The sequence below is a fragment of the Hemicordylus capensis genome, chromosome 4 (genome assembly GCF_027244095.1).
Source record: "Hemicordylus capensis ecotype Gifberg chromosome 4, rHemCap1.1.pri, whole genome shotgun sequence".
NCBI lineage: Eukaryota > Metazoa > Chordata > Lepidosauria > Squamata > Cordylidae > Hemicordylus > Hemicordylus capensis.
Genome location: NC_069660.1, coordinates 42782120 through 42791927, shown reverse-complemented (window position 1 = coordinate 42791927; position 9808 = coordinate 42782120).

Sequence of the window (9808 nt, the reverse complement as noted above, 5' to 3'; positions counted from 1 at the left end):
CAACATCTCTGCATTAATATCCATGGTGCTTTTCTATGTATGTAGGGGTCCTGTTTTCTGGGGTGCATTCTTTGCATTCTTTGGTCTTGGTGCTATCTATCTGCAATTTGGCAGGTGTGATCTCTTTGTGGGGCCCCAGAATGCTTGCAAATTTCATATATATATTTGCCTAAAACCACAAAGTTATAGGAGCTTGCTCCTTCATTAAGACTAATAGGGAACAAATGGACAACTCCGGGAACAAAAATGAGTAAATTTTGTGAAAATAGAAACACAGTTTCTATCAACACACACAGACAAAAACAAGTTCTTTAGACATGTAATACAGAATGCAAAATTATCCCTTGAACACTTCTAATAAAATTTAGTTAGTTAGATTTATATGTCACCCTACTCCCATAGGACTCAGGGCGGCTTACAAGCAATAATATACACAACAACACAATTTCATAAAAATATATCTTATAGCCTCATAAACCACAACCCCATACAATACTCATTCCTCGTGACATAATAACCATGGATTACAAGAGCACTCTATGACCAGCTATTTCAGTGACCGAACACCCAGCAGAACATTTCAGTCTTACGTGCCTTACGAAAGGCCAACAGATCATGGAGAGCTCTTATATTATTCGGAAGACCGTTCCGTAGATGTAACAATGGTTGCTCTAATTATTGGTGATATTGCTTCTTAACAGTTATTAACAGTTTAGTAATTGACCTTATTGTATTTAGAACAATTTGCACAGATGTAAATGAATTGATTAGCAAGTCAGAGGTTGCCGGTTTGAATCCCCTCTGGTATGTTTCCCATATTGAGCAGCAGTGATGTAGGAAAGATTCTGAAAGGTATCATCTCATACTGTGTGGGAGGAGGCAATGGTAAACCCCTTCTGTATTCTACCAAAGATAACCACAGGGCTCTGTGGTCACCAGGAATCAACACTGACGCGATGGCACACTTTACCTTTACCAACAAGAAATTCAGATAAATGATCAAGCTGCTTTCGTTGCCTTAAAGCTACAAGAGGGAAGCACAAGGAATTCGATACTAAACAACGGCAATATTATAAGACTTGCTGTCGAACTAGATGCAACTTTAATCATGTCATTGGCAGTGGTATGCTTGTTTCCCCCCTTAAATATAACACCTGCAGTAGGACAGCAATCTAGCATGAGGACGGGTGTCGTGAGACTGTGGACGTGGAATCTGGTGGAGGTTTTGTGGGACCACTCAAAGTAGTTATGTCACCCAACAGTCTGACTAAGGAAGCGCCAGCACTATCTCACAGAGCTCTGGTTCTCCTACACTACAGACTAACACAGCTTCCTGCAACCTGGAAGTAGGTCTCTGAGGTTGCGAAGCTCTCAAGGATCTCTTTCCAGATCCCAGGGAGCACTTGTGGGGGCTGGTGAGATCAGCAAAAATTGCCCCTCCACAGGCAGACATGATGCATTAATGTGAAACCCAGCATTGGTGCTTTGTTAAAAGTGTTGGCGCTTCCTTGGGATGTCAGCCACTATTTTGTGGTCTTGAGATATTCCTGGATTTATACGCAAAATTCCAAGTAAATCTGAGCTACTCTACACATTCCAAAGAAGTGATATGAGAGGAAGTGGGTTTATGCTTTATTTCCTCACACCCTTAGGTCTCGCCCAAAGGGAGCAGGTGATATACCTTTGTAACACAAAACAAAAGGCAGCTGCAGAATAGAGGATTTATTTCATTGTATTTCAATTAATATTATTTTCAAGGGATATTTTAACTGAACTGTCTGGAAGAGGTACTTTCTTGCAAGAATCCTAGGATCCTTGGGTGGCTAGGATTCTTGTAAAAAAAAGTACCCTCATTCAGGGTACTTTCATTCATATCTCCCTCATTCAGAGGGGCCTCTGGGGAGAGGGGTGAACATGGACCCCCTCTTCCCTAGCTACGCCCCTGCCCAGATGCTATAGCCTAGTCTCATAAGGAAGGTGCTCCAGGACCTGGTTGCCCTCTTCTGCACCTTTTCCAGTTCTACAATATCCTTCTTAAGATACGGTGACCAAAGTTGTATGCAGTACTCCAGATGTGGCTGCACCATAGATCTGTGTAAGTGCATTATAATAACATTTTTTCCCAACCCCCTTCCTTATGATTCCTAGCATGGAATTAGCTTTTTTCACAGCTGCCGCGCACTGAGACGACACTTTCAATGAGCTGTCCACCATGACCCCAAGATCTGTCTCCTGGTCAGTCACCAACAGCTCAGATCCCATCAGCGTATATATGAAGTTGGTGGTTTTTGCCCCAGTGTGCATCACTTTACACTTGCTTACATTGAACCACATTTGCCATTTTGTTGCCCAGTCTTCCAGTTTGGAGAGATGTTTTTGAAGTTCCATTGTGGATTTCGTTACCCTAAATAGTTTAGCGTAATCTGCAATTTAGTGTCATCTGCAAAACTCCTCCCTTTTGATGAGACCCAGAACTCTCCAACAAGAAAGCATATGGAGTGTTTTGTATTTATTTATTTATTTTTCCGCCCAAAGAGCAATAATACAAAATTAAGACAAGCGAACAGGGTTCATTAAATGCAATAACTTGAAAGAATGCCTTGCTTCCACATGCTTCTATGCACTAAGGTCATCTTTGTAGCGCTTCCTCCAGTTAGGTAGAGCTAGGCGAGAGAGAGGTGAGAGTGAAAGGCAAGAGAGAGAGAGGAGAGCTGGTCTTCTGGTAGCAAGCATGACTTATCCCCTTAGATAAGCAGGGTCTTCCCTGGTTGCATATGAATGGGACACTAGAAGTGTGAGCACTGTAAGATCTTCCCCTTAGGGGATGGAGCCACTCTGGGAAGAGCAGAAGGCTCCAAGTTCCCTCCCTGGCAGCATCTCCAAGATAGGGCTGAGAGAGATTCCTGCCTGCAACCTTGGAGAAGTCGCTGCCAGTCTGTGAAGACGATACTGAGCTAGATAGACCAACGGTCTGACTCAGTATATGGCAGCTTCTTATGTTCCTATGTTATGATACCCCATTTATGGAATCCCCTCTCCAGGAATCTTCCCTGGCATCTATGTTATTGTCTTTCAGGCTGCAGTCAACGTCCTTTTTATTCTCTCAGGCCTTTTAGAAACAATTGTTTTAGTACTGTTTTAATCGGCTGTTCTTCATTCTATTGCTATTTTAATGAGCGCTGTTGTGCTATTTTGCATATTTTTCATTTCAAATTATCTAATATTTCTCACATAAATACATACAAATCAAAGGCAGTGGATGCTAGAAAAAAGTGAATTGTCATTTAAAACTCAGATGAGCAGGATGAGCGTAGCTTGGCATCTAAAGCAGCGGTGGGCAGACCTCAGGATTGAGGATCTACTTTGTTTTTAATAAAGGTTAAAATAACGACCGGCATGGAGGACCCTGGTGCAACATGGTGGCTCAAGAATGGAGCCAATTATTTAGTTAACCCTGAAACATACACTCGGAGAATCTCTGTATACAAGTACAAATCTATGTCTGAGTTCAGATAAGAGAGTAACATTCAGAGTGGTGTGAGTGCAAGCCATTTTCTCTTCCTCCCTGCAGCCCCCTGGGGTGCAGGACACGCTGAGCAATGGCGTGGAATGCACTGTGAGTGGCTGCAAGGTGAGTGATGAGGAATCCTCAGAAATCAGGCAAAGACCCCCTTCTGTAAATAGTGTTTGCACAATGCTTTACCCAGGGTTCCTAACTTCCTAACAACCTAATGGGGTGGGGGCCTTTTTGCTGTTGCCTTTGTTAGACAATTGAGAGTCAGTGACCCTTGCTGATACACTGCAAATCATCCAGCAATCTACTTTCTGCTCTTGATCTACTTTCTGCTCACCCCCTGGCTTCAACTGTATCCGTAATAGTAAAGAAATTTAATGCAAAGTGTGGTATTATGTTTTTGCCATGTCCACTCTGAAAACAGAAACTGCTGTGCATGATCATAGAGCACTATAATGACCATTAGAAATGAGTGGCATCTTTCCCCACTCATTTGATAACTGAAATACAATGTAGTGAAATCCCCCTGGCTGTATTGTGGTCACAATAAGCCCCTTAATGCCCTATACATTTTCCTCCACTGACACCATAAGTAGATGGACTGCCCACAATTTTCAAGTTAAAAGGCAGGAAGAGTAAATTAGATTCCCTTGAACATTCACCAAAGTTGAAGCCTGAGCATCTTTTGGAAACATTTCAAGGTTTGTTGCTTTAGGCTGGCTTTGAGTTGCTCTAAGACTGTTCAGTGAAGGGGTGTTATTGATTGATTGATTGAAATAGCATTTTGTTGCCACCTTTTCTCTAAAGAGCTCTGGGAGGTGTACATAGTCCTGCATTAATACAATCTGTGTTTTGTTTGCAAAGCTGGTTTTAAACAGCCGTGCATTAATGAAATTTTTCCCCTTCATTTATAGTCACCTATTCCACTCCAAGTCTTAAGGATGGAGTGGACTGCAAATTTAAATAAATATAAACCTGTTGTATCACTAAGTAGACAGGAATATGTGACCACAAAATAGAACAGCACATATATTTAACTGCACAGTTGTTATAGCAACCAAAGTTCTAAACCAATGCAATCAAATTCCAAAATAGTGTGATATGATTAAAAATTGACGCTGTAGTCCTGAAGAACAAGTGTATTGTGTCGTTATGGAAACTAGGACAGTTAAAACTTCACATGCTTAAATTAAAAACTGATGAATTCCAGGGTAGGGTAGGAGACAGAGAATGGACAATTGTTCTAAAAGGAAAGGAGATTGTTGTCCTCTTAAAGGATGGAATACAATTAATGTAACCACTTCAGATTACGAAACTGTATCAGTCCCTTTGTTCTGAATACAGCCTCAACAGCTTCACCTCATAGTGCAGGAAAGAGCAGGAACAATTTTACCATTGCTTTTTAGGGCTAAGCTACACGTTATGCAGGAGATGAGGGACTGCATCTGCCAACAGTTTAATTTTTACTTGAAAGCAGTCACCAGACGGTCCAAATTTCTTTCCGTCGTCGCAGCTCTTGGGGAGTGAGTGTTTAACACTTTCTCTCCAGCTGATATCCTGATCTAAGTTGCTCAAGCTCCCACATGCTGCTGGTTGCCACGTGGCTGGGTGAGAGAAATGTAAGTACCAGACAAACTGCAGTTTGAGGGAGGCAATTTAGATCTGAAAAGGGTTAAAACTTGCTCCCCTATCACCAGGGCCACCGAGAGTGAGTTCAGGTCCCGGTGAAAAAATTTCACCACCTGTGCAGTTTGCTCGGCTCACACTCCCACCCCAACACCCTCAGGTACACACATGGCAGCTAGAAGTATTTAAAGATCGGCGGTTAGTCCTTGTGGCGGCAGCAGAGGGGTGCAGGGGGGGAGGCAGGAGGCAAGACAAAAACATATTTTAACTTCATTTTAAAATATTGTTTTAAGGTTTTAAATTCTTATAATGTTTTAAGTTTTTGTTGTCATTTATTTTAACCAGTGTTTTAATTTGTTATTTATTTGTTTTAACTAATGTTTTAACTTTTTGTTTTTGTTGTAAACCGCCCAGAGACGTAAGTTTTGGGTGATATTAAAAAAACATGTTAAATAAATAAATAAATAAATAAATAAATAAATAAATAAATAAGTCGGGCCCCTTCTGGACTTCCAGACCCCAGTAATTTGTTTTGGTTCCCACCCACCCACCCCACCGCCCCTGCCTGTCACTGCTGCTTTGATCAATTGAGAGGTCTCGGGTTGCTTTTAGATATAAACAAAAAAATTGGGAGAGCCTGTCATGGATCTTCTATGTAATGTGTCTTTGGCCCTCTGCTGGGTGATTCTACATTACCTTGCGGTTGTGGTTTTCACACACTTTCTGCCTTCAAGGAACTGTTTCCACATTGACTCCTCTGTTGAGAACCTCTGTACATCTGAATGGAATCTTTGCACTTTGTATAGGATGTGTGTGGGGGGGAGAGAAATCTTCTAGGGTGCACACACAGTTCCCATGGTGTGTTGGCCAGGCTTTTTGAGTTTCCTGCTGGCCCACATTAATCCTAGAACACAATCGTCACTCCTTTGTAGTTGAACATTGCAGGAGAAGATTGATGGTGGTGCACAAGGAGATGAGCTGCAGAGCAACATGTCTGCCATTATGGAACTTGTAAGTTAAAACAAAACAAAACAACACTCTAGTAAGCTTTTGATAAGCTCTATGGCTCCCCAAAACACAGTAGTCCTGAGCCAATGCATGCAGAGGCAAATGCAAAATCATGATCTATATGCATTCACTCAAATGTTTGCATGGAGTCAACACACATAGAGTGTACCTGCATGTGACTGGCAATGCTGGAAAAGCAGGCTTCCCAATTGCTAAGAGACATCCCTATATGCATACAACTGTAGTTCATGGACTCCATGCAGACATTCAAATGAATGCACATAAAGCTTCCCTCTCCCAAGCCACACCCACTGATTAATGACCTGCTCCTTGGCCACATTCCCAAGGGTGCCCCCACATTCAAAGGGTGTCCATAGAAGGCAGTGTTGAACATTAGCAGAGATTCCCCCTGTGATTCAGAAGAACCCTGGCTGCTCTAAATCCCAGGGAGAATTTCTTTCTGTGTTCAGCACTGCCCTTTGCAGACAGCTGCTAAATGTAAGAACTATGGAGCACATCAGCACAAGAGGTGTGACTAGCACTCCCATTTGCACAATTTTCAGTGCATAGATTACTGCAGTAAAATTAATTATTTCAGTCAATTTTCAGTGCATTTATTATTGCAGTAAAATTAATTATAAAGATGAATATTAAGGAAATAACTAGTTGTGGGTCCTTCCCTCCCCGCACTGGGCCACAATTTAAACCAAGGATAGTGACCAGAAAATAAGCCCTGTCCTTGCTCACTCAGTGGGCACCCACTGTTCTAGCCCCACCCAAATGCCAAATTGGGGGGCTGTTGCTGCCTACTTGGGCCATCAAAAATGTCCCCACGGGCCAGATCTGGCCCCCGGGGCCTTATGTTGTGCAGGGCTGGTCTATACTGACTGGCAGCAGCTCTCCCAGGTTTCAGGCAGGAGTCTCTCCCAGCCCTACCTGGAAAAGCCAGGGAGTGACCTGGGAACGTCAGCATGCAAGCATGCAGATGCTCTTCCACTGAGCTACAGCCCCATCCCCGAAAGGGAATATCTTACAGCACTAGAGATGTGCACAAACAGCCTGTGCATGGGCTGGCAGGGCGGGGAGCAGTTCCCTTAATGAGCAAGGTAAGGAGCTCCTTACTGGCTCGTCACTGCCCCATCGCTGTTCTAGTTGTAGCACCCGCCGCCCGTTCCCCAACCGACTGCATGGAGGCTGCAGGGAACAGTGCTGCAGCCCCTCGTGGCTGGTTGCTGAACTGGTCCAGAACAGCAGCAGGAGGGTGGGGACGAGCAGGAAAGGAGCCCCTTACCATTCCCTTAAGGGGACTGCTCTGTACTCCACTGAGCTGGCTTGAACGTTGGCGCCTGAGCCAGACTGGTGCTTCCCAGAGGAGGCGCCGAACTGGCTCCGGCTCGTACGCATCCCTATACAGCACTCGCCTGCAGTCACCCATCCAAATACAAACCAAGGTGGCTCTGGATGACCCTGCTTAGCAAAAGGCATAATTCATGCTTGCTACCACAAGACCAGCTCACCTCCCCAGAAGAAACTACGCAATAACACAGAAAGTGAGATTTGTTTTCCTCCCCAGTTAGGTTGTCATGCTTATTATTTTTCATGCCCAAGCTCTATCCTGTTTCCAATGGAATATTGCTTGGCGCTGTTTGCAGTAATCTCTTTGGCCACCACTATCCAGGATTTCCATATGGCCTGATTTTCTGGGGCTTGCCCAAATTCTGGCCATGCTGCTTGGTTCTTGACTGCACCCTCCTGTTCTGTGTGTACCTGATAACCTTAATCCCCCCCTCCAAAAAAAAATAAAAAAAAAATGACCCAGCAAGGACTCAGAACAACAGTTCTCTCCCCAGCTGACTTTCAGCCATATCATTTCTTATGAAAGCGACAAGTCCTAAGAATTGAACTCTCTTATAAATTAAGATGGTAGTTGCTGATTAGCAAGCTGTTTTAATCAAGGGAGAGTAGGTGTTTTTTTTTACATGCCTTGTGGTTTAGATTAATGACCAAAGTTCATTAAGTCACAGATGCTGCAATGACAAGTGGAATCAGCTACTTGTCCTCTTCCTGGCAATCTGCCGCTCCCCAGTGCCCCCACCCTGCCCCCTCCGCTATCCATACAAACCAATATTTAAATGTAAGGAGAGTATCTTAAGGCAACTCAATGATGCTATTTACATTACATGCTGTCTTTAAATTCCTTTTCATTTAACAAACACACTAGGTTGTTCTTGCTCTTTAAGTTCTGTTTATAGTCTTATTTGTTGTTTAGCCAGTTTGAAGATAATATGTAGGAGATGGGTATGGGGAATCCTGGTCCAGAGTTACTTTTGATGCGTGCAGCTACCTGTACAATTCTATGCACACTTACCTGAAATTCCTGCTGAGCGAAGCTTAGTTCCGAGTAAGCTTTGAATGAGTTAGTTATTAAGTGGAATTTTGACATTTTAAATAGGTTTAGGAACACAGGAACATAGGAAGCTGCCATATACCGAGTCAGACCATTGGTCTATCTAGCTCAGTATTGTCTTCACAGACTGGCAGCGGCTTCTCCAAGGCTGCAGGCAGCAATCTCTCTCAGCCCTATCGTCCTATTAAAAAAATCTTGTCCTATCTTGGAGATGCTAGGGAAGGAACTTGGAACCTAGATGCTCAGAGAGGCTCCATCCCCTGAGGGGAATAACTTACAGTGCTCACACTTCTAGTGTCCCATTCATATGCAACCAGGGCAGACCCTGCTTAGCTAAGGGGACAAGTCATGCTTGCTACCACAAGACCAGCTCTCCTCTGGATCTGCATCTCCTCTGGTTTGGGTGATCTGGATAATGAATAGACATATATAGGATCTGCAGGAGTGAGCCCTGTAGATGATGTAATGACACTCAGTGGTTTTACTCTGAAATTGTTGTTTAGTGTTGTGCCTCTTGCTGATGTGAAATGAGATTTCAGATCCTCACTGGTGGATTGTGGCTGCAATCTGAAGCACACTTACTGGGGAGTAAGTCACATTGAACTCATTGGAATTTACTGTTGTGTTGAGTTTCCCAGTTTGAGTGGGAGTTGTGAGTGTCAAGTTTTCATCCAGGCATGGCTATTCCATTTCTGAATTAATTAATAAAGAGGTGTGATCTTGCATGCGTGGCATGGCTTGTGTTCCTGATGGCTAATCTATATGATAAAGGGTGGGGGATTCCTGCCCTAGGAATTACATCCTTCACTCAGAGATGTAATTGGTGGATACTTGGGACAGGGCAGTGGTGGTGCCTGGGTTATGAAACACCCTCCCCTTGGAGGCGCAGTTGCCTGCTTTTAATCCTGGGCTGATTAAAATATTTGTTTTCAGACAGTCATTTGTCTGCTGATGAATTAAGTCTTGATTGCTGCTGTTGTGCTTGGTGCTATTGTTTCCTTGGTTTTATATACGTTAAGGTGTATTTCTTAAGGCAGGGCTTCTCCAGCTTGGGTCCTGGGATGTTGTTGGGCTACAACTCCCATCATCACCGGCCACAGTTGTAGCTTAAGATGCTTGTCCTTTAATACACACTTCTATCTTGGTTTAATTGTACACCACTTTGAGCACCACCGCGGAGAAGCGGTGTATAAATGTCATGAATCGTCTTTCAAGGCGTGAGAGTCATTCGACTCTTGTCTAAGTTCGCACCC